Here is a 22,430-nt window from a genome sequence, read left to right as displayed (position 1 = left end):
AATTGTAGTGTGCAACAAGGCTTGGCCTAAAAAAGGTCAAAGTAATGCAAAAGTGCAAACAGTTAATGATGACTGTCGAAAGCAAAAGCTGATTCCAAGACGTTTAAAGGAGATTTAGAAGTCTCGGCCAGACAAAATGTCAGGAAAAAAAAACATTGCAATATATTACCATGGACCATAGAAGGGTCAATTTTCTGAAATTGAAATTTATCCATCTTCTGTCAGCTAACAAGATAAGCTGTACATTGACATATGGTTTGTTAGGACAGAACAATATTAGACAGAGATGCAACTTGACAATCTGGAATCCGTCTGAGCATTTACAAAACATATTAATATTTAGAAAACTGTCTTTAAAGTTGCCAAGATTAAGTTCAAATTGATTTTTACATTAGGAAATGTAGGAAATGTCTTCCTGGAACATGATCTTTGCTTAGTTTTTTAATGATTTTTGCCATAAATAAAAAAATTATAATTTTGAAATCAATATTTTTGGCTTTTCCTACATGCTCAACCAGGGTGCATGTGTCGACGCACTAACCACTACACCACCGAGTACTGTACACATTTCTAAACTTAATAGTTTTAATAACTGATTTCTTTAATCTTTGCCGTGATGACAGTACATACATAGAATATTTAACTATCTTTTTCAAGACACTTCTATACAGCTTAAAGTGACTTTTAAAGGCTTAACTTAATTAGGTCAACTAGGCAGGCTAGGGTAATTAGGTAAGTCATTGTATAACGATGGTTTGTTCTGTACACTACCTGACAAATATCTTGTTGCATATCCAGGTTTTAGGAACAACAAAATAATAACTTGACTTCTGTTTGACCATTTGTTATCAGATGTGGCTAATATGAAAGGCAAAGGCCTCTAGATTACGCTTATTTTACCATAACAAAATATGATCATGCCTTGATTATTAATTGATTAATTAGGACAGTAAGGTCTGACTACGCTTAGACAAAAGTCTTGTCACTTAACAGAAATAATGTACAGTATAGAATATGAAGCCATAGTGCAGTGAAAAAAAACTTATTGTGTATGACTCCCATGAGCCTGGAGGACTGCATCCATACATCTCTGCAATGACTCAAACAACTTCTTAATAAAGTCATCTGGAATGGCAAAAAAATTGTTCTTGCAGGACTTCAGTCACTTCTTGCAGGAGTTCATCAAGACTCTTTGGACTCATCTTCAATGCCTCCTCCTTCATCTTCCCCCAGACGTGCTCAATAATATTCATATCTGGTAACTGGGCTGGCCAATCCCGGAGCACTTTTCCAAACGATCAAATAGAAGAATATTGTTTGTTGCTCTTACAACTGAAATTGACGACAAGACTTTTGTCAGGGAGTGTAGACAATCAACAAAATATTGCTTAAGGGGGCTAATAATAATGACCTTAAAATGTTTTTAAAAAAATTAAAAGCTGCTTTTATTCTTGCTGAAATAAAACAGCGAAGAGTTTTTCAAGAAGAAAAAATATTATAGGAAATACTGTGGAAAAATTCCTTGCTCTGTTAGTCATCATTTAGGAAATATTTAAAAAAGAAAAGAAAATAACAGGAGGGTGAACAATTAGACTTTAACTGTGGGCATGTATTTTAACCACTCCAGAATCAATCAGCCTAGTGTCACCAAAGGTAAATCCACAAACACAGTTGCTTTTCCTCCAGTGATCTGGTATGGCTGATATGCATACATGAGACAGTGGCTGCAGGGCTGTTGGTTTACCAATATGAAGGCTTATTATCGGTGTGAGTGAGAGCTGGTGGCAGCATGTGATGGAGTGGCCCTGGTGCGTTCACCGAGGGAGGCTTCTGGCTTGTCGTAACAAACGTTGGCAAGTAAATCCATGAGAGTTCTCCAACGCATTCTCATTTTCTTCCTCTCTGATTATTGCGTGGCGGAGGAAGTGAAGTGTTGCATGAATGCTGGTCTCCATTAAGCGGTGGGTCTCCTGTCGCTGGGACTCTCAACGGCGCACCTGTCTCCTGGTGTCAGCCGGTGTGCCGCTCTCTCTCCGTCCTCTGTGCGGGCAGCAGGACGCCCCGCCTGCGGATGTCAACAGTGATTAACGACAGCCGCTTCACTGATGCCCGTCTCTCCCCGGGCTGAGATCCGGCTTGAGCAGACAGCGAGCAACTGAGGTTATCAACACCTTAGGCGGCTAAATTGAGCTTGAACGAAGACTGCCACAATGTTGCATGGCTGGGCTGTGTGTTTTCTAAATAACCACAGGCCAGTGCTTTTCTTTTTTACATATTTGGGTTTTTCCAAATAAGCTGCGAGAGAAGCGAGAGGAGGAATGCCTTGAGATGCCACGCAGAATTTACTCTTTTTAATATGCAGAATACATGCCGGGGTGCCAAAGCAGTAGTATTGTTGTAATTAAAGGAATGTTCAGGGTTTAAGACACAATAAGCTCAACTGACAGCATTTATGGTGTAATTAGAGGGAAAATAATTTCACTTTTCCGTCATAAAAAGATGCAAGTGAACAAGGTTAATCCTTGGACATGAAGCTATAATGAAACTGAAGGAATGGATTAGTTTTATTTTATTGTGATGTTAATTTAAATACGGTGACACGGTGACTCAGGGGTTAGCACTCTCAACTCACAGCTAGAGCGTAGATTCGCTCTTGACATTAGTGGGGACATGCATCCCTATAGTGTAGCGGTGGCCAACCCTGTTCCCGGAGAGCCACCTTCCTGCAGATTTCAGTTGCTACCCATATCAAACACACCTGCCTGTAATTATCACGTGGTGTTCAGGTCCTAATTAATTGGTTCAGGTGTGTTTGATATGGGTAGCAACTGAAATCTGCAGGAAGGTGGCTCTCCAGGAACAGGGTTGGCCACCCCTGCTATAGCGCATGCACTGAACAGCACAAATTCTGTTTCAGGCTTTTAAAAACATGAATAAAGTACTTAAGAATATAAAATAAACACTTAATAATACAAATAACTGTTCCGTCCCATGCTGCAAAAGTCAATTTACATGATTTTACTGCAGCCGGGCCTTGAGGAGGTATGAATGTAGGGAAATTTAGAGAGGTGTGTGACGCAGTTTAACATTTTTATCCTGATAATTGTTTTTTATAATCATGGTGACCTACATCGAAACTCAGTTTTAATTATTTGCACTGCCTTGGTTAATAGTATTTTATTGAACTAGTAGCAAACTTGACTCAGTGCATGTGTAGGTTTAGAGTTGACGGAGCATTACTTTATTTTGAAGTCAAAAATGAAATTATTGGAAGGGACATTTCAGTAATTGCTGGATATTGGTGGGGACATGTCCCCTCTGTTCATGCCAATTCTACACTCTTGCCTCACAGCAAGAAGGTTGCGGGTTTGAGTCCCAGCTGGGCCGGTTGACATTTCTGTGTGGAATTTGCATAAATTGGCCGTAGTGTATGTGTGTGAATGAGATTGTATGAATGTCTCCCAGTCCTGGGTTGCAGCTGGAAGGGTATCCACTGTGTGAAATATTTGCTTGATGAGTTGGCGGTTCATTCCGCTGTGGCAACCTCTGATGAATAAAGGGACTAAGCTGAAGGAAAATGAATGAATGAAATTTGAATCAAAATATTGAAGTACTTTTTTAACATGCTTAAATTTTCTTCATTGCTTATTTTTTTTCTTTATTAAATGTGTATTATTTAATATTTATTAATAATTTTTATCTTTTTTTTTTTTTACTAAATTAATTTACAAAACTTCTCATGAACTGATAACCATAATGATTAATGATATTTTTTTACAAACAAGTAAAAAATAAATAAATAAATCTGACATGTATCTTAGTATAAAAAAGCATGAAATCATGAAGCCACGACATTGTGACACATTTAAACATGTTATTTATATTAAAAAGACCAACCTAGGCTCATTCTGCAAATGTACCCCTATATACTTTTCTGGAGATTGTGAAATACGAGCTACGTTTTTTACCTTTTTTTTGTTTTTCCCGAATCCACCAGAGGCCGGTGTGTAAGCTTTTAAGATCTCAAATTTCTCTCGTGATTGCCTTTCGCACCTGCTGTTCTCATGTAAATCATAAACAACAGTTGTGACCTAAATATAAACTTCATTTACATTAATAAATCCTAAATTTCATTATAAGTAACCTCAACTTGCTAATAGGATCTCCTGTTTTTGACTATTCTTAGCCAAATTTTTAATTTAGCGAGTCCTATATTGGATACTCCCAATATTTTGTTTGCTGTAGACTCTCTCTGAATGGATCTTTTGTTTCAGGAATTCATTTACAGCAGACTCTCTCTGACTGGATCTTTTGAATCAGTAATTCATTTACTGGAGACTCTCTCTGACTGGGTATTTTAATTAATTGAGTCATTTACTGGAAATTCTCTCTGACTGGTTCTTTTGAATCAGTGAGTCGTTTACTGGAATAAATATATATATGCGTGTATGTGTATATATGTGTTTGTGTGTGTGTGTGTGTGTGTGTGTGAACACGTGTTTTTGTGACATATCAGGACACAAATCTGAATAATTACATGGGTATGACACAGGTATTACAAAAAGGAGGTGAAATATGAGTATATTGGTGACGTCCTCATTTCTCAAAATGTTTATAAATCCCACAGAATTGGGTTTAATTGAGTTTAATCAGAGAGTAAAGCTGCACACAGTCTCCTGTGATGGTTGGGTTTAGGGGTGGGGTGGGGTGAGGGCAATACAATATATGGTTTGGACAGTATAAAATGAATGTAAACCTATGTAATGTCCCCACTTTTCACAAAAACAAACACTGTGTGTGTGTGTGTGTGTGTGTGTGTGTGTGTGTGTATATATATATATAGTTGTTTTTTTCTTCAACTTTTTTAACATAGTCAAATTATTCAAATGATTCCAGTTTTTGACATTTTAATGAAAATTATGAATTACAAAATGAAATATTTGCATGATTGATTCATCAATCTGATCAATTATCGCCATTTTTAAAAATGATATGGTGAATGTTCATTTGCTGACTTTAAAAATTCTCCATTTCAATAATATAACCAGAGGATACAAACAATATGCATAATAACACGATTGTAGTGCTTACTAGCTTTTCCTGTGCAAAGCCATTTTGACCGTAATTTTACTCTGTTACCATGACAACACAACACCGTAAACCCTAGAATGACTTTTTAAAAGTGAAATAAACACTAAATAATACAGATGCTTTAACTGAAGAAATAGTATAAATGCTTCAAAGTGCCTCAATATTGGCTCCGTTTGCTTTTATTTTAAGTGCCCTAGAGTAACCCTGACTTTGGTGCTGTTTTTAAAGTAAATTCTGGATTTTATGTTAAATCAGTAATCAACAAACAAAGGAGCCTGTAATAATCCCTAATCAGAGAGGATTAGATTTAACTTTATTGTCATTATTCAATTCAATTCCTTTTCTATATCGCTTTTACAATGTAGCTCGCGTCAAAGCAGCTTAACATAGAAGGTTATAGTGAATTGAAACAGTGTGAGTACATGTACAAGTACAAGGCAACGAAATGCAGTTTAGTTTTAAGTGCAGGATATAGGTATAAGTTATAGAGTGCAATTATAGAGAAACTATGGATAATATTTACAGATGGATGTACTGACATTATTTACAGGTTGTATTAACTATGAAAAGCGATTTACAATAAATGAAGTGTACTGCATGGTTGGAATGCAGTATCAGCCAATCAGCATTCAGGACTGACTGTCTGATCGTCTGTTCGCTTTCAAGTCACCTGTGCTGCAGATCAGATGTGGAAGTCAGAAAGACTCAGCGGTGTGCTTTTTCCTTTAGGTCTTTCATTTTATCCATCATCTGCCAGAGCCTCTTTTGAGGTGCATGTCTTCCTGTATACAGTTAAAAAAAAGGCGTCCAGTTATGCAACATTATTTGTTACACAAGTGCACTCTGTAGGTTCGTACAAACCCAGAGGAAGACTTTCTTGCTCAGAGGTTGTACTTCAAGAGCTCGGGAGACTTTAAGGCTTCTCACAGATTTATTCAATCTGTTTCACAAAAAAAAAAAAAAAAAATCCTTGGGAGAAATAATAACAGTAATCTTTGGTGTACTGTATTACATAGCTTAGAATCAGATTGTTTTAGTGACGCTAGCTTTTCAAAGTTGATGTATTTATTTGGTTTGATTACTTGTATATTTTTTATAATTAGTCTGACTAACTTAGATTAGCTTAGTCTTATGTTGAATGGGTATATTTTTGCAATAGGCAAAAGGGCATGGTCTAACAGGGTTGTGCTTATTCCCTTAATTACATCTGGGTGTGTTTTGAGAATAAACCAATCGGAGTCTCATCTCCCATTTCCTTTAAGAGAAAGTTGCGTCGTGCCATGGTGCATTTGCTATTTACATGGTGCATTTTGTAAGAGGAAAAACTGAATGCTTCACTAGTGAGAAAACAGTTAAACAAACCATCTGCAGCACAAGGATAAAGAATGAGCCTCCTCCATTTGCCTCTTTACTTTCACTTTCTCTTTCTTTCAGTATGTATTCTGGGAATTAGTGCTTATATTTCTGGTGCAGTCAGTATAAATTCTGGTGACAATCTCTCACACATTAGCATAGGATGTTAGTCTTGTTTTTGAATCTGCCACTAGGCTGACACATAGGGATTTGTAGCTCTGCCGTTTTTTGTAAAGAGCACAATGTCATTTGAATTTAAAGCGACAGTCATCAGAATGAAAAGTCACCAGGATTAAAGCCTAAAAGGGGCTGTTTCAAATAGTTAAAACAATGTTTGTGGGGTATTTTGAGCTAAAATGTCTCTAGAGACATCAGAGACTTCCTGACGGCCAATTCCAATTCTATTTTAGTACCCTTACCCCTTCCCCTTGGCCCTTACAATCGAGGTTTAAGGGGAAGGGCTTTCAAATTTACACCTAAGAATTGGGACAGCACTACAGCACCTGCACACGTCATCATGTGTCATCATCGCCATTTCTTGCTTCATAAGAGATCAGACGATGGCGACTGCTGTAGTCATTCCAGATTTGTTATTTTTTTGGCATTTATCTTCAGGAAATCACTGAAAGCAACAATATCATGTTATCATAGTGATCTTGTTTAGTCCTAAGAAACCATACATCAATGGAGAACACATGTATTCCACTTTGATATGATATAAATTGCTCAACAATAAATATAATATAAATGTCAAGTTCAAATCCAGGGTCACATATGAGTTTAATATGAGATTTTTGTGTTAGCGATAATACAGATCATCTTATTTAGCACATAAAGCTGCTTCTGGGTAGATTTTGTCCAGCTGTAAATCTAAAATGGCCTGTGCCAGTGGTTCAGGTGTGGTTTCAGTGTGTGTATAGGGAGTTGTCGCTGTGTCTTTGCCCAATCAGTTTGATTTAATTTCAGGTGCCCGGAGCAGGCCCAGCACATCCCACCATAATTCATCTCAACTCCAGTAACAACTGACACCCACATCAGCGCCAGGAATTTTGATTTGGTTCAGCCTGCTCCGTTGTAAACTGGACATCAAATGTTCATTTGTATGACATCAGCATAAGGTCAGTTATATGTCTTTTTGGGACTTTGGAGGATATGAACATTATACAATGCACCTGTACACATTTTCAAATGTTTTCAGTGAATCACTTTAGATGACAAAGCATTTGGGGTTGGCCTGTCACTCTAAGGAGTTTTTGTTGTGCGCCATATTGTCACAGAAATTGTTGTAATAAGCAATATTGTTGTCATTTTCAGATCATTTTATGCCACTGATTATATAATGATTATTTAACAGTATAATAATGGAAATAGCCATAAACGCTTTACTTATTCTCATTCTTAAGGTTATTTGGACTGTACAATTTAAATAAGGTAAATGTCCTATTATATTTAATATTAAATGTCCTATTAGCACAATGTCCGATTGTAAACGTTGACACTGGTGAGGTAGAATGTAAATGTCATTGTAAAATGTCTTTAATGTTATTTGTGAATCTATAAATATATATTGCATCTCCAAGTATTGCACGATAAGTCGATATTTTGCAGACATCCCAGGTCTCCCGGAAGTTGCGGGAGTATCCCTCAAATGCATATACACTCCCGGATGCCTGTAAATGAATGATAATCTCCCGCAAATCGCGCGGCTCCTGCCCGGTCCTTAAATACGTTGCACACCACCGCAAATACTCTCCACCGCATCCCTCCTAGCTCTTCAGGTACGTCGCGCGCAACTCACCCCCACCGTTCTTCAGGTACGTCGCGCGCAACTCCCACCGCTCTTCGGGTACGTCTCGCGCGCACACGCCCCCTAACTCAGATACGTCGCTCACTCAACCCCTAACCCTTGTTTTTTCCCTTGTTGTCAGACGACATCTTCTGCAGTTTAAATGAAGCCTCGTCATCGCTAAAGTCAACAGTTTCTCTTTCTTTCAAATATATAACCAGCCCAAACAAATGTAATTCACCAAAATGTTTGACACACACAAGTAGCCTGTACTGTGCCACTGACAAACTGATTTAATAACTGTTACAACGAAACAGAAAATATAGGTGTGTCATTTCGAAATTACAGAAAAACACAAACCGTGGAAAAAACAACACATGAAATGAAACATAAACGGCTCGCGATTAGAATGAACAGCAAATCAGCCAGCAGAGGATCAGTAACGGACTTTTATTGGTCATTTTTGTAAATTGCATGACTTACATAAGTTTCATGCTAATAATATGGTTTGCTCTATAATGCAGCGAAGTATTGCGTGCGTGCGTGCGTGTGTGTGTGTATGTATTGAAGAGCCGCTGAGCTAACAGCTGAAAGGCCGGGAACACACACACACACACACTGTATTTCCGACGGCAGACACATGAACTAGGTGAATGTTTTTCTCGTATAACTGACGGGCTTGAACCACATCTGACAGATTAAAATGGCTTTAACAGACACATATCTAAGTTGTGTGTCACAAAAACACTCTGTAATATATTAAAAATGCTATTGAAACCCATTTTCGGAGCGCAAATTACCAGTTGTAAACGCTGTAAACGGAAGTTTTTAGCATTCTACCGGAAGACACTGGTCGCTATGGCCCCCACCATGCAGCAGCCATGAAAAAGGTCTATAGAAATGTGCATTTTATTGTCAGTACGGGTAACGACGTTGTAACAGGGAAAACATAAATTCATTTCATTACTCATTACTGAAAAAAGTAACTACAGTATCTAAACTAGTAGTATATTTATAGCACCGTTATTCCCATCACTGCTTAAAATAATTAAACCGACACTCTTCATATTTATGCAACAATATTTTATTCATTTTATAAAACATTTATTAATATAGTTATCCTAAGCCATAGCAATGGCTGCTATGAATTGCAGTATGTATAGCTGCTCATGAGAACAAAAAAACATGAAGGACTAAATTATGCAAGACCAGAATATGAAAAATGCATTCATATCACTCATCAAACAGGAATGTGTCTGTCAGCTCCTCTGATAATTATCCTCTTAAGTTTAAGATACAAGCCATTTTACTTAAAGATTAAAAAGACTAATGTCTCATTGATTTCTTTGTGCTTAAAGCATTAAACACTCGTATGTTAATTATTTATGAAGAAGAGGCAGATCAGAGCTCTCCTCGTACACTGCAAGGGAGAAACGTCTCTTTATAAATGTCTGAAAAAAGGGAACCAGCAAACCTGACTTCAATGCCAAGCGAGTGTTACTTTCCAGTGTCGGTTCATGGACTGAATGAATGTATTTTCCCAGTAAAACGGGTAAAGGCCATTGCCTCTTCAGTCAAATCACTTACAGCCAGCGCAGTGATTCAGTGGGTTTCACAGTAAGTCAAAGCCATGTTAGGTAGGGTAATTGTGAGATCTTATATGGTTTTTTATTAATAAACCACACACAAACTGTCACGTTCACATTTTATTTGCATACAGGTGGTTGAAAAATAGTCTGTAAAAAGTCTGATAGCACCCTTTGAATTTTTTTCTTTTTTAAATATTTCCTAAATTATGTTTAACAGAGAAAGGAAATTTCCTAGTTTGTCTGATAATATTTTTTCTTCTGGCAAAAGTCTTATTTGCTTTATTTCGGCTGGAATAAAAGCAGTTTTTAATTTAAACACAATATTAAGGACAAAACTATTAGTCCCTTAAGCTATTTTTTTGTTTGATTGTCTTTAGCACAAACCATCATTATACCTGTCACGATTACCAGCGATCGTATTCCACTAGATCGCTGGTTCTCACTCACAACAACCATGGACTACACTTCCGCCTTTGATGGACTACATATTCATACATGCACTTCGCCCAGACACACATGCTTACTCATCTAGACTGATTACATTCGCACCACCTGAGGATTGTCAGAAACTGATTGCACTCACTACTTAAGCCACACATTCACCCTTTCAGTTTGCCGAGTCTTGTTAGCTGTATAGTGACATTACAATAGCAATAGCATATTTCTTGTCTTGTTTATACCTGTGTTTAGACCTTAGCCTTGTTAGCCGTTTGTCCTAGTCTGCCGCCTGCCTCACGACCTCTTGCCTGTTACTATTTATGGTTCTGGATTACCTGTATATACCCATTTGCCCCTATTTTGACCATTGCTTGCCTGACAAAGAATAAACCTGCATTGTGGATCTTACCTCCAGTTGTGTGTGTCATCCCCCGTCATAACAATACCAACCATATTGACTTGCCTTATTCTTTTCTTTTTTTTTCTGTGATTTCCTACATACTTTGGGTTAAAAAATTCTACAATTTAGAGTTTTTACATGTTATTTTTATTTTTAATTTTACAGCATGTCCACTGTAGTGGACCACAGGACCATTTTAGTTCAAAACGACCGCCAAACTCAGACAACAAAACTGTACAGGATATGGCTGTAAAGGGATATTTATCCAATATTAATGTAACAAAAACAACTAAATCCATTTTTTTCTTTTTTTATTGAAATTCCTGAAACAGTTCAGTCTGAAAAAAAGCTGCACTCAGGACAAAAAAATAAATAAAAAAAGAAGTGTTGTTAATCCAAAACAAATTTAACACAAAAGCGATTTAAAACTGATTGTCATTCTTTAATTGTCTCTAATTCTCTTATGTCTGATTGTCAGACTCTAAATCAGAGTTTCCCTCAACTATCTTATAAAGAATCCTCTCTGCTTCAGTTCTGCCTCCTACAACATGCAGTCATTAATTACATTAAGATAGTCCTGGTGTCCACTATAGTGGACATTTAAAAAAGGATGATATTTTGAAACACAAACAAGTTAACAGCTTTGAAAGCTAAATGTATTGTTCCTGACACTTTAATAAGCAAATATATATGTAATAATAACGGTAAAAAATATTTAAAAAGCTAAATTTTATGCCTCTCTCCTTCCTATAAAATGTGTTATTTTGTATGTCGGCCATTTTGGATGCAGTGTAAGAAGTGGTTCCCATCTGGCAGCCAACCAAATGACATATCACTAGGAAGCCCAGGATGTCCTCTGAACAGTATAACAGCACATGACAGAGTAGCTCAAAAAATGTAAAGAAAATTAATGAAAACGCAATGTCCACTAGAGGACAGAAGACAATAAGCGAGGTCTCAGTACACTAGGGATGAAAAAAAGTGTGCCATTTACTAAAATAGCCACTTAATGATCATCATCATCATCATAATGATCATCCCATAGAATGATTTTAGTTTTGACTCAAATATAAAATTTAATAAAAGAGCAGTTTTTATAACCAGAGGTTTAGGCAAGACAATTATTATTTAACCATTTTGCTGCATTTTAATTAATTAAAATAATCTTATTATATTTATTTTTGTTATGTGTGACAGTGAAAATGCTATGTCACGTTAACAAACCTCAGACACATGTGCATCCATATATTAACTTAATTTATTTTAGTCTCAGTGATTAATATATTGTGGATTGTGGCCCAAAAGCTTATCACAGGTCTGCTTTTTTGGGAAAACTTTGTGATACTGCATAAAAAAAAAAAAAAACTGTAACTGTCTCTATATTATGATGGCAACATAAACACCTTATCAACTAAAAGAATAATTAACAACATACAATCAGAGAAATCTGACAACCTTAATCGTGGCTGAAACGCCTGTGCTATTATGTGAAAAAAAAAAGGAAAAAAAAGAGTACAACACTTAAACCCCCCCCCCCCACACACACACACACACACACACACGAACACAAAATCAAAGCACAATGGCTCCTGATTTTGTGTTCACACAATAGACTTCATTCATTGTGCTTTTAGTGCAATAACCAAAGTGGCCTGAAAATGGCTTGAAAGAGAAGTTATGATGATCGTGCAAGAATCCAGTGCCAAAACCGTTTGAAGGTAATAGCTTCAATTTTATTTCCAGCCCTTTCAGGTGGAACAAAAACAATATTGTCGGAGGTGGGCTGGGTGCCCCAAATGTGTTTTTTTTGTAGTTCTAAGTGTATCATTAGATTATTTACACAGCCTCAGAAATGTGCTTTTAGTCCATAACTGTGTGCTTTAAAGCCATCTCTTCTGAGAGCTAAGTTGTAAAAAGGTGAGAAAGTAGACTTTTAGCTGATGTACGCATTAAAAAAACTTTCTTGACAATCAGGGAAATGTATGTTTGCTGGGTATGACTGTGTGTGTGTGTGTTTTGTCAGATGATGTTGCAAAATAAGAAAACTAGCCAATAAAAAAATCAAACTGAAAGTCTAATTACAATTAATATATTAAATGAAAACTTATTCACATCCATTTGCTTGCCATTAATAATTTAGATGACATGGATAAAGTGGAAACACATTGTATTCAGGTAATAACAGTGTAACATTTGATCAGATTTTTCTACCACTCCTTAAAATGTAAACACTGCCCAGTTTTTGTATCATATGATCGTCTGAACTCATTTTTAAAGGGAAGGAAAAAAACCGAATGAATATTCTTTTAGCTTCTTTTCCACGTCTACACAAACAGCGGTAACAATCACACAAAAAGACATTGATATTGCATAGCGGTGGTTCAGTTTCACTAGACAACAATAGCTCTTTCAAGCAAACCCTACTCTAATCTGAATGTTTTTTGGCTCTAATAAAGACAAAATAAGAGCTACTGAAAATATACGGCAATCTGCAACCAAATACAGCAAATAAATAAATAAAGAAATAAGCGTCTGATGTTTCAGCATCCTTTGCACTTCAAAAGCTATCCATTTGTGACTCCAGGCCCAATAACTCTCCAGACAGCTCGCTTTTATGGATAAAAAGGTTTGAGGAAACAACTCTAAGTGGTAATTTCAACTCATTTGTTTTTCGTTCGGGATAGTTTGGTGTTTGCATGTCCCATGTTCTTTTATCACTGCAAATAACTGAATATGGCATAATGAACACATTGAGTGAGGGCTTGCATGAATAATGGCGATCGTGTTTTTGCTTTTCATTTCTTTTTATTGTTGTATTTTGTTGTCAAAACTTCACAGCTACAGCATTGATTATCAGGCTCATGGTTTGAGACACATGTTGTAAAACCTGCTGAAGCCAACAATTAAAATACTAATCTAAACTCTCTTCAATCATTCAATTTTCTTTTTGCTTAGTCTCTATTAGAAAAGGTCACCACAGTGGAGTAAACCGCTAACTATTCCAGCATATGTTTTATGCAGCGGATGCTGCTCCGTCTGCAACCCAGTACTAGGAAACACCCATACACACTCATTCGCACAAACACACACACATACATTAAAGCCAATTTTGTGTATCCAATTCACCTATAGTGCATGTCTTTGGACTGTGGTGGAATTGATCAATTTTTTTTCATTATTGGGCTACTATAAAGAAAGAATTGGAGTTTTGTAAATGATGATTTACATATTCAATTTTCACTTCATTTTCTTTAATTGTTTTGCTAGTTTTTGCAGCTAAAGTCACTGTAAAATCTTCTTAGTTGACTTTCAAAAAGATTGAGTAAATCCATTGCCTCATAATTAAGTAAATTAACTATTTAGCCCACAGCCATATCACCCTGCAGCCAAAGATACTCACTGAAGACAAGCAGGGCTGAGCCTGGTCAGTACCTAGATGGGTGACCACTTGGGAAAACTAGGTTACTGTTGGAAGTGGTGTTAGTGAGGCCAGCAGGGGGCGCTCAACCTCCTTATGAATGGGGACACTATACTGTCGGTAAGCGCCGTCTTTCGGATGAGACAATAAACCCAGGTCCCGACTCTCTGTGGTCAGTAAAAACCTCAGGGATGCAACCCTGTTATATGGCCTCCCAATCATCCCCATCCACCGAATTCGCTCTATCATCATCTCTCCACCAATCTGGTGTGAGGTGAGCACACTGAAGCTGTTGTCCTGTGGCTGCCATCGCATCCTCCAAGTGGACGCTACACACTGGTGGTGGTGTGGAGAGACCGCCCTCATGATTGTGAACTGCTTTGGGTGTATGGCCATACAGAATGCATGTATATATATATATATATATATATATATATATATATATATATATATATATATATATATATATATATATATATATATATATGTATATGTATATATATATATATATATATATATATATATATATATATATATATATATGTATATGTATATGTATATATATATATATATATATATATATGTATATATATATATATATATATATATATATATGTATATATATATATATATATATATATATATATGTGTATATATATATATATATATATATATATATATATATATATATATATATGTGTATATATATATATATATATATATATATATGTATATATGTATATATATATATATATATATATATATATATATATATGTGTATATATATATATATATATATATATATATATATATGTATATATATATATATATATATATATATATATATATATATATATATATGTGTGTATATATATATATATATATATATATATATATATATATATATATATATATATATATATATATATATATATATATATATATATAAATAAATAAACAAACTCACACACATCTATATAAATACATTAAAAATTATTTTTTTAATTTACAAGTAAATTTAAAAAATTAAGTTAAATCAATTTAACAGTTACAGGTTACGACAGGTTTACTCATTTTTAACAAAAAAGTCAACCTATTGCTTAAGGCAATGGGTTTACTTACTTTTTTGTTAACTAGTCGCTTTTTACATTGTTTTTTAAAATGAATGGTTCAACTGCTCATTAAAGCAAATTTCTAATCAGCCAATCACATGGCAGCAGCTCAATGTATTTTGGTTTGTAGACATGGTCAAGATGATCTGCTGCAGTTTCAGATCTGCTGCAAACTGAGCATCAGAATTGGGGAAGAAAGGCGATTTAAGTGACTTTGAACGTGGCATGGTTGTTGGTGCCAGACGGGCTGGTCTGGGTATTTCAGAAACTGCTGATCTACAGGGGTTTTCACGCACAACCATCTCTAGGATTTAAAGAGAATGGTCTGAAAAAGAGAAAACATCTAGTGAGTGGCAGTTCTTTTGCACAAATGCCTTGTTGATCCCAGAGGTCAGAGGAGAATGGCCAGAATGGTTCCAGCTGATGGAATGGCAACAGTAATTCAAAAAAGCACACGTTACAACCGAGGTATGCAGAAAAGCATCTCTAAACACACAACACATCCAACCTTGAGATGGATGGGCTATAGCAGCAGAAGACCACACCGGGTGCCACTCCTGTCAGCTAAGAACAAGAAACCGAGGCAACAATTTGCACAGGCTCAACAAAATTGGACAATAGAAGATTGGAAAAACATTGCCTGGTCTGATGAATCTTGATTTCTGCTGCGACATTTGGATGGCACGAATTTGGCATCAACAACATGAAAGCATAGACCCATCCTGCCTTGTATCAATGGTTCAAACTGGTGGTGGTGTAATGGTGTGGGGGATATTTTCTTGACACGCTTTGGGCCCATTAGTGCCAACTGAGCATCATATCAACGCCACAGCCTACCTGAGTATTGTTACACACCATGTCCATCCCTTTATGACTACAGTGTACCCATCTTCTGATGGCTACTTCCAGCAGGATAACGCACCATGTCATAAGAGTGAATCATCTCAGACTGGTTTCTTAAACAAGACACTGTACTCAAATGGCCTCCACAGTCACCAGTTCTTAATCCAAAGACTTTGGGATGTGGTGAGACAGGAGATTGGCATCATAGATTTGCAGTCGACAAATCTGCAGCAACTGCATGATGCTATCATGTCAATATGAACCAAAATCTCTGAGAAATATTTCCAGTACCTTGTTGATTCTATGCCACAAAGGATCAGGCAGTATGAACATTATTTCAGCCATGTTTTGACCAATTTTTTTTGAAACATTGAAATAGATCAGCTACATTTATTGTATAATCAATGAGTACATTTTGTTTAGTTTTATGCAGTCATTAAAAATACATATTTAATGTATTATCATTAATGCACATTTAATTTCTTTCTTAGTGTTTCCTACCAGCATCTTTTATGTAATATGGCACAATTTGCATAAAGGTATGTGGATAGAACCTGCCTATTGGGAATTATTGCAATTTATTTTTTAAGAGGAGGAGGAGGACCACATTTGCTAATTACTTATTCTACTAATTAATCTACTGTACATGGAAATCTATATGGACTAAAGATTGTGAGAACTTTTAATTAACTACTTCAGTCATGTGAATGAATCATAAAATGACATTATAAAGAATTCTTTGTTGATGGTCCACAATAATATTGATCATGCATTTTAGATGAAAGCTTAAACATAGGCTTTTGACCATATGTAATCAGAATTATTCCCCCTCCTGAGTTATTAGCCCCTCTGCATATTTCCCCCCAATTTCTGTTCAACAAAGAGATCTTTTTCAACACATTTCTAAACATAATAGTTTTAGCAACTCATTTCTAATTAACTGATTTATTTTATCTTTGCCATGATGACAGTAAATAATATTCGACTAAATATTTTTCAGGATACTAGTATTAAGCTTAAAGTGACATTTAAAGGCTTAACTAGGTTATTTAGACAAGTCATTGTATAACAATGGTTCTAACATGCTTAAGAGCTAATTGTATTGATCTTAAAATGGTATTTAAAAAAATGCTTTTTGTCTAGCCGAGATAAAATCAATAAGACTTTCTGCGGAACAACAAATTATTATACATTATAGGAATTACTGTGAAAAATGCCTTGCTCTGTTAAGTGAAGTTTATTTATAAACTAATTTCAAGAGGATCAAGTGCTTAGGATTGCTAGCGGCTGGACCTGCATTATCCAATTCTTAATGCACCAATCAGAAGACTCCTAAGCTACTACAAATATGGGTTAGGCATCACAGCTATCTTCAATTTGAAGAACCCTTCCTTCCACCCCTAATCCTCCTCTTTCCTAGGGTGACACGGTGGCCCAGTGCTTAGCACTGTTGCCTTACAGCAAGAACGTCTCTGGTTCCAGGCTTTACCAAACCAGCAGACGTTTTGTGCGAAGTTTCCACATTCTCCCCATGCTCACGTGGGTTTCCTCGAGCTTTTCCTGGTTTCCTCCCACCAATCAAAAAGCATCCTAAGTTTATTGACTAATCCAGATCAACACTATAGTCTTGCCCTTACCTAGTACTTATCTCTTTTAGAGCAACTATCTAATTTTCAGCCACCATGATGGGGGAGATCTCGAGATCTACCTGAGGTCAAACTCCCCTCTTGCCTTGTAACGGGAGGGAGCCCCGGGCTTTAGGATCTTATGAGCTCAGGGCATGCCACAGTAGCTTATAATTAATCATCAGCTAAGTGTGAACTCTTGAAACATCTATTAGGAGATATTTAAAATAGAAAAAAAATCACAGGAGGACTAATCATTGTAACTTCAATTGTACTGAATAAAAATTCAGTCAGGTTTTACTTAATGTAAATTATAATTAATGTAAATTAATTAATATTACTTAATAAATTGATGGCCCAGATAATTGTTTTTATTTGTAAAATGTCACATTGAAGCATTTGATTACAGATTTTGGTTTAAAAAAATCAGAGCATGTTTGTATCTTCATGCATGTAAATTTGAGGTCTTTTCTCAGCAGATTTGGTGTTTACGCTAGACATCTTTGATTTGATTAAAATGAACTCTGCTGCGATTGCTCTGTTTGTCTGGTTCATTTGAATAATGGTGAATACTGCCATCCGCTGAAAAGATGCGTCTCGATTCACTTCAACAAATTCTGGTGCAGCTCGACTGACATATTAACACAACACAGACAGACCAAAGACAACCTAACAAACCAAAAAACAGGACGTAATGTCAGAAGATGCAATCAAGAAAAGACAATGTTTCTGCAAATCTGGTTTTGTTTTCTTGCTCTATGTTGCTCAGTGAAGCTCAATACTGCCATCTCATTGCAGCAAATCTGACTGCTATAGACATTAGGCAACACAGGCTCATTGTGGATATGTACCCTGGTCTACATTTCTGGAGACTGTGAAATATGTACCCAGAGTTACTTCTGGCTGCATTTCGTCTGTAAAATGAATGCTATGGGGCAGTATAATGCTGTCGAAAGCTTCTATTCCCTGATTCTTACGTCTGTGTAAATGGCTTTTCTGTCAGGATTCTGCCACGTCTTGTTAATTCTTGTTTTGGTTCGTCCAAACACTAGTCCTGTCTTGTCTAGTATGTTGTGCTCTGCTTGAGTTTTCTCAGTTCGAGCACTCATATTTCCTGCCTGTCTTTGTCTTAAAATGAGCGCCGTCCTGGCTCCCGCTTGACCTGGGTGTGTGAGGTCCGGACGTGCTCAAGATGTGCACACTCGTTCCTAGTGTTTGTGTTTGTTTTGTCTGCAGCGAGCTGTTTCATTCTCAGCATCTCAGTCTAGTTGGTTTTGGTCTCAGTTGGCGCCGGGTTGGAACATGCCGTTTGCATGTGTGAGTGCACGGTAAGTGTTTTCATTTATTGTGTGCTCGTGTCTTCTGTTGGTGTGGTGTTTAACATGTGGTTCATGTTTACATGCGCTGCCTGCTTTAGTGTTGTGTTTCATGTAAACACGCACTTAATGAGTTCTCATTGGCTCTGTGTTCTTGTCTAATTTTACATGAGCACATGGCTTGTGGTGTTGTTTCATGTGCTCCCCTGTCTATTGTCTAGTTCCACCCTTCTTGTTAACCAATTTTTAGTTTATTATGTTCACCTGTTTGTTTGCCAATTATTTCTTCTTTATAGTCTCCTTATGTCTGCTGTCCTGTGCCAGTTTGTAGAGTCATGTACTGTTCATTTCCAGTTTTTTCAGCCCAGTCCTGTCTAGTTTGTCTTTTTAAATATGTTTTTCCCCCTTGGATGGTTTTTGTTGCCTTTTTGTTTTGTTTTGTTTTGTTGTTATTAAAACCCATTAGTTACTGCAATTGAGTCCTCACTCCTTTCCCTTACCCGCAAACCTGACATTGTCTGGTGTTACCAGTTTTCCCAGTAGCTCACCACGTACATCAATGGACTTGGGATGCAGAGCAGAGTGGACCATGATGACAATGTTTGCAATGACTTTTCTTTTCTAGATTTCTTTTGTAAACACTAGAAATATCTCCAGAAATGTAGACCTGGGTATGTTGAGTTGAGTCACGTTGGGATTATAGTTGACCAGACGCTACAGTTCAGAACATTGTGGATTCATTGTAAAGTTTAACCTTAGAGTGACAGTTTATTCTTTTAATGTGTCTTTAATGCCTCTGACTGTAAGCATTTCAAGTAAATTTAAAGGTGAAGTATTTCTTTTTCGCAACCAGAGGGCGCATATTCACAACACAAAAATTTAATGATGCCATGAGTGTGGACTCATGGAAGTTGTTGTCTTCATTACATCCCACTGGACTCCTTCTGATATCATGCTGATGGATGAACTTAAGTATTCAATTATTAATATTTTATTATTATTGAATATTACATTTTTGTTATTATCATAGTAGTGTAAATCAGGGTAAAGCTGAAAGCTATGAAAGTGAAATGAGAGTTCTGAAGAAATTGCAGATAAGAGACGAAAATGACTCAGCAGGAAAGCAGCAGAGCTTTTATTATTCCACACTATACTTCCCTTTTGTTTGCTTGTGAGAAAATGTGGAGAAAAAACAGTGCTGTTTTATCAAACTAAATTCATTTTAGGGTTCAGTTACAATGCTTTCTTTGTGGGTTGGTTGTCGCGGATGAAAGTGAAGAGGGTTGGGGAGTCGCGGAAGGAAGTGAGCCGCAGACAGCATACGAGGGAGGAGGGCGGTTATGAATGGGGATCGCTACAATAAGGTGCCGGATCAGATTTCAGAGGTTCCGGATCTGGCATGTTCCGGCACAAATTAAGCCCTGGTAAAAATTTATTCATTTTATTTTTTATAATCAGACTTGATAAAAACAGTCTGCAGAAACACTTCAATTGACATTCTCCCTTTGTATGTGTCATCAGAGGGGGAAAGCCCCGCTCATAAGTCACAATCTCTCCCTTATTATTATATGACGTTAATCTTGGTTTTAAATCTGCCACTATGCTGACACAGAGGCATTTGAAGCTCTGCCCACTTTTGAAAAGAGCACAAACTCATTTAAATTTAATGCGATATGGCAAAATTATGATCAAAGCCTTAAAAAGGCAGATCATAATAAAAAATTAAGGAGCAAATTTTTGAGAGTTTTTTTGAGCTGAAGCTACACACTCAAGGGACAGCAGAGACTTATTTTAATCTTGTAAAAAGGGGCACAATGAGTTTCCTTTAAAGCATGTTGGTGTTTACCTGTTTTCCATGAAATGAAACTAAAAATTTCGGGTGCGTGTGACCTCATTATCATGAACACACCACACACGCTTGCTTATTTCTATGGATTTGAACATTTTTCTAAACATTTGGCATATTTTAAGTAGCCTACATAAGTCAGCAAAATATATAACCCTGTTCTAGTTGATAATTTAATAAAGGATCTTTATTAAGATCATACAGTTGAAGTCAGAATTATTAGCCCCCTGAATTGCTAGCCCCCCTCTTTATTTTTTTCCCCAAATTTCTGTTTAACAGAGTAAAGATTTTTTCAACACATTTCTAAACATAATAGTTTTAATAATTCACCTCTAATAACTGATTTATTTTATCTTTGCCGTGATGAAGGTAAATAATATTTGACTAGATTTTTTAAGACACTTCTATACAGCTTAAAGTGACATTTAAATGCTTAACTAGGTTAATTAGGTTAACTAGGCAGGTTAGGGTATTTTGTCAATTTATTGTATAACCAATAATTTGTAGACTATAGAAAAATAATAATTCTGACCTTATAATGGTTTTAAAAAATTAAAAGCTGCTTTTATTCCAGCCGAAATAAAGCAAATAAGACTTTCTCTAGAAGAAAAAATATTATCAGACATACTGTGAAAATTTCCTTGCTCTGTTAAACATTATTTGGGAAATATTTAAAAAAGGAAAACAAATTCAAAGCGGGGCTAACAATTCTGACTTCAACTGTACATATGGAGATCTGTTGATTAAGACTCTCTCCACTTGAAATGTTTGTGAAAAGAAGCTGTAAGATTCTTCCGTCAGGTTTGATAAAGCTACGTGAGATATGATTCTTGCGTTTGCATATTCATGCCACGTGAAATTATCAGTAATGTTTCTGCTCCAGTAATGCATCTGATGGCCTGCGACGAGGAGTGTGATAACCGCGTCTGACTGACTCCGACTGCCACATCACATTCTGTGACATTGCTTTGACCCTCAGCCGATGTCTGTCCAATCCAGTGGCCCGTCTGCGTCTTGCGCATTTGTTTGACAAACACTTGAGGGGAGATGATGATGATAAGAAACATTGCTTGGACTGTCTCACAGACTGATCTTTTCTGATTTGCTGCGCTTTTCTTTCTGTATCAGAGGCGAAAGCAGCATCGTGCACTACATTTTCTTAAACTAAGATAAAAGAGACTTGAGAATGTAGACTTCATTTCGCTCTGTCAGGGATTTTTGTGGGTAAATTCATTGATTCGCTCATCCGATGACATCTTGTATAGATAACCGCTTTGAAGTAGCTTCAGATATTGCGGGTAGGACACAAGAAATATATGTTATACGGTGTGCAATAAGATATATGATGCTCCATAAAGCACACAGTGTGAGGCTGAAGCTAATAAGAAGTGCGAAATGTAATTAACTTTTATTAGTATTAATTTTTAATGCGCCTGTCCACTTGAAATGTTGCTATTCTGGCACTGTGAAGTTGCGGTCTTTCATCTCTTTCTTTTCCAATCAATAATTTTGCTTTGAAGAGTCTCGGGCCATATCTTACCGCTCAGACAAATGTGGCTCATTAGCAGCAGGTTTCTGAAAGTAAAAACAGTAAGGGCTGAAGTAATTAAAAC

At 36.4% G+C, this 22,430-nt stretch overlaps 1 long non-coding RNA gene across 2 annotated transcripts in view; it reads left to right on the top strand.

Annotated features, from left to right (window-relative positions):
• Window positions 1-22,430, top strand: part of LOC147836502 (uncharacterized) — a 117,962-nt gene that overhangs the window by 12,692 nt on the left and 82,840 nt on the right. For both annotated transcript variants that reach the window (XR_015494241.1, XR_015494240.1), the window contains exon 2: window positions 7,411-7,562. This is a non-coding gene — a long non-coding RNA (uncharacterized LOC147836502). The remainder of the gene's footprint in view (window positions 1-7,410; window positions 7,563-22,430) is intronic.

Source organism: Danio rerio, chromosome 6 (assembly GCF_052040795.2).
Source record: "Danio rerio strain M-AB ecotype USA chromosome 6, GRCz13ab, whole genome shotgun sequence".
NCBI classification, from domain to species: domain Eukaryota; kingdom Metazoa; phylum Chordata; class Actinopteri; order Cypriniformes; family Danionidae; genus Danio; species Danio rerio.
The sequence above is the reverse complement of the archived record's forward strand: the minus strand, read 5'-3'. Positions and strand labels throughout refer to the sequence as shown.